General features: G+C 36.6%; 1 pseudogene; it reads right to left on the bottom strand.

Moving 5' to 3' along the window:
• Positions 1 to 653: 653 nt before the first annotated feature.
• On the bottom strand, positions 654 to 2,240 carry LOC122735673 (annotated as a pseudogene).
• Between the last annotated feature and the right edge of the window lie 2,075 nt (positions 2,241 to 4,315).

The following is a 4,315-nucleotide window of genomic DNA, read 5'->3' on the forward strand; positions in this document are numbered from 1 at the left end:
GCAAGTCAGCAGGAAGCTGTGGGTCACAGCTGAGCAACTGAGGTCCCTGGATCCTGGCTCAAAAATCTTGTGGAGCAGCATGAGAGTGGCAAAACCCACTTGTACCAGCCAAGAGGGCAGGTTGCAAGGTGGAGGGCCATGCACAGGATAGGCACGACTAGGCCCACTGATCCCAGCACTCTCAGACAGGAAGTCTATGTTTTATAGATATTCATCCAATTCATTTAGATTGTCAAATTTATCAGCATATAATTGGGCAAAATAGTTCCTAATAATTGTCTTAATTTCCTTTTAATTGGTGGTGAGTTCACCCCTTTCATTTTGGATACTCATAATTTGGTTTCTTCTCTCCTTTTTTTGATCAAATTAAATAATGTTTAATCTATTTTATTGTTTTTTTTCATAAAACCAGCTTAAAGTTTTATTTTTAAATTCAATGGTTTTCTTATTTTCAATTTTGTTAATTTGATTTTCAGTATTTCCAATTTGGTGCTTAGTTGGGGATTATTAATTTGTTCATTTTCTAGTTTTTTTAGTTACATGCCCAAATCATTGATCTGCTTTTTCTCTATTTTATTGATGTAATTCATCCCATTCACATTTTTTTTCATAAAATATATAGTGATTTATTTAGATGATTTTGTGATTGTGGAATTTAGCATAACTGAGAAAAAACATCCAGAATCTTCTGATTTGAAGTCATCTTGTTAGGCAATGGCTTTGGCTTCAGGTAGGAATGCCTCCCAGTACTTTATCAGCTGTTGTTGTGTTTGTACTAATGATTCCAAGTACTTGATAATAACAGTTTTAAAGTCTTTCACTCATTCCTCCTCAAATCTCCCAACTTCCTTTCTAATAGTTTTGGAGATTTGTTCAAAGTCTCTCTTTCCTTACTGAAGTTTGGCTTCCCACTCTCTAATTTAATTTTTAGCCTGCTGTATTTCACCTGGTTTGTTGGAAAGCTTCATTTTTGCCTCAGCTTCATGTTTTTTCTGCAAAGTAATCTGAGCATCATCCCATTTCTGCCAACATTTCATTCGATGATCAAACACACCTTTTACTGCAGCAATAAGACGAATGTAGTCACTAAGTAGTTCTGAAAACACATAAAAGTCAGAAAAACCTTGTTCCTGATATAACTGGTCTATCTTCTCTTCAACCTCAGCAAACTGAGACAAAGCTCTGGATAAAGCAGTATGATCCTCAGAATTACCTAACGTGGCAGCACTTTTAGCAAAGGCAGCTGTGTTGGTCGAAAGTTCTTTTCTGTGAAAGACCAGGGCTTCAACACTGGCATGAAGTTTCCTAAGTTGCTGATCCAGATTCTCAAATTGCTACTGCTTTTCCTCAAACCGTGCATCCAATTAATTCATCTTGATTGTCATTTTGTTGACAGCGTCAGCAGCCTTGTTCACCATCCTCAATATTCCTGCTCCACTCAGAGCCTGAGTATTAACTGCTCTCAGCAGCTCAGAACTCTCCAGGAACTGCCTTAAATCAAGATCTTGAAGCAATGTTGGATATTTCACTGTAAACTGAAGATACCTCTCAAGGGCTGCTCTCCTTTTTTCTACAAATTCAGTGGATGATGAATCTTCTTTCCCAACTTTCACTTTGGTCATGCCTACAATACTCTTCTCTGGAGCTGGAGGCACAATATAACCAACATCTAATTACTTTGTGGTTACCTTGCTGTGTAAAGCAAGAAAGTAGCTAAACCTTCTTTTAACTGAAAATTCATTCTTGTTGAACATGGAGAGGTAAGTCTTTGTTGTTACTCTATATGCCATATAAGCATTCATGCCATCACCAACTTTCTCTGGGTCTAAAACACAAATTTCTATATTAAAAACATCTCCGTTTGCTTCTTCTTCAATCTCATCCCTAGATCTATTGAAGGTCACAGGAGCAGACATACTTTTTGACTCAATTCTGGGTGCCATTAATGTGGTAGGTATTATAGGGGTGATTGCAGGAGATGACTCAGGAGAAAGTATAGGCTCCCTTTCAGGACTATCCAAAGAAACTTCTTCTGTGGCTTCTGCAAAAAGAGCTTCTCTGTCATCATCTAGAATGATTTCGGCAGGTTTAGGACCATTGGAGTTTGTACTTAGATCTTCTGCAGGAAGACTAGCTGGTTCTGGAGATGATGGACTTGACTCTAGGGTGGAGTCAGTGCTGGTGAACAGGTCCTCCCCATCCTCCAGTTCCTCAAAGTCTGCTTGCTTCCCCCATCCCATTCACATTTATAGTTATGATGACTGTTTATTTCTTTCCATGCTATTTTTCACCTGTTTATCCTCTGCACTCTGACCACCTACCCTCTCCCTTTTCACAAGTGTTTTATAAATGATCACCCACTTCCCCAATATCCCCTTCCTTGTACCAGTCCCTCCCTCCTCCTTCTATTATCACCATTCCTTTTTAAACATTCCTTATAGGATAAGATAGATTTCTATATCCAACTGAATGTTTGTTATTCCCTCTTTGAGCCAACTTTGATGAGAGTAAGCTTTAAGCTTTGCCCATGCCCCCCATCTTCCCCTCCATTATGATAGTTCTTTTATGCCTCTTTGTATATGCCTGACAATTCGCCCCATTCAGTTTCTCCCCTCCTTTTTCCATGCACTTTCTTTCCTTTTCTTTTTTTTTTTTTTTTCAGGGCAATGGGCATTAAGTGACGTGCCCAGGATCACATAGCTATTAAGTGTCAAGTGTCTGAGGCCAGATTTGAACTCATGTCTTCCTGAATCCAAGGCCAGTGCTTTATCCACTGTGCCACCTAGCTGCCCCCCATGCACTTTCTTTTTACCACTTTATTTTCTTTTCTGAGGTGTCATTCCATCAATGTCACATTATGACCACACCCTCTATCTACATATACTCCTAATTATACTTATTGTGAACTTGTTAAGACATGCAAATGTTGTCATCCCTTCAATATTACCTTATGACCATATTCCTTTTACATATACTACTAATTGCTCTAATAATTGTTCTTATAAGAAATTATTAAGACTTACAAATATTACCTTTCACGTAGAAGTAAAAACAGTTTAACCTTATTAAATTTTTTTGGGGGAGGGGAGGGCAATGAGGAGTAAAGTGACTTGCCCAGCGTCAGACAGCTAGTAAGTGTCAAGGGTCTGAGGCCAGATTTGAATTCCAGTTCTCCTGAGTACAGGGATGGTATTTTATCCACTATGCCACCTAGCTGCCCCAATTATTAAATTTCTTACTGTTTTTTCTTCCTTATTCTTTTTTACCTTTATATGTTTCTGTTGAATCTTGTATTTTGAGGTCAAATTTCATTAGGTCCTCTATTGAGGTCCTCATTGAGGTCCTCTATTTCATTAAATGTCCATTTCTCCCCTAAAAGCACATTAAGTTTTTCTAGGTAGGTGATTCTTGTTTGTAAACCTAACTCCTTTGCCTTCTGGTATATTATATTCTGAGCCCTGTGATTCTTTAATGTGGAAGCTGCCAAATCCTGTGTAATTCTGACTGTAACTCCATGGTATTTGAATTGTTTCTTTTGGGCTTCTTGCAATACTTTTTCTTTGATCTGTGAGCTTTGAAATTTGTCCATGATGTTCCAAGGAGTTTTTATTTTGGGATCTATTTCAGCAGTTGATCAGTGGATTCTTTCGATTTCTACTTTGCCCTCTGTTTCTAATATGTCAGGCAGTTTTCTTTGATAATTTCTTGAAAAATATTATACAGGCTTTTTTCTTTTGTTCTAGATTTCAGGTAGTCAAATAATTCTTATATTATCTCTCCTAAAACTATTTTCTAGGTCAGTTGTTTTTACAATGAGACATTTTATATTTTCTTCTATTTTTTTTTACTTTTTAAATTTTGTTTTATTGTAATATGATGTCTTATAGAGTCATTACTTTCCATTTGCTCAATTTTAATTTTTAAAGAATTATTTTCTTCAGTGACCTTTTGTACTTTTATTTCCATTTGGCTAAATCTGTTTTTTAGGGAGTTATTTTCCTCAGTAAATTGTTGTCTTTCTTTTTGATGGCTCTCTTATATTATTTTTATTTCTTTCCCCAATTTTTCTTCTCCTCTAATTTCATTTTTAAAGTCCTTTATAAGCTCTTCCAGGAATTCTACTTAGTCCTGAGATCAATTCACTTTTTTCTTTGAAGCTTTACTTTTTGCCATTTTGTTACTATTGTACTCCTCTGTGTTCATACCTTGGTTTTCCCTATCATCATAGTAACTATCAATAGTCAAGCTTTTTTTGTTGCTGTATTTTGCTCATTTTTGTGCCTTGATATTTTATTAGATATGGGCTCTCTTCCTA

This window comes from Dromiciops gliroides, chromosome 1 (assembly GCF_019393635.1).
Source record: "Dromiciops gliroides isolate mDroGli1 chromosome 1, mDroGli1.pri, whole genome shotgun sequence".
Classification (NCBI taxonomy): Eukaryota; Metazoa; Chordata; class Mammalia; order Microbiotheria; family Microbiotheriidae; genus Dromiciops; species Dromiciops gliroides.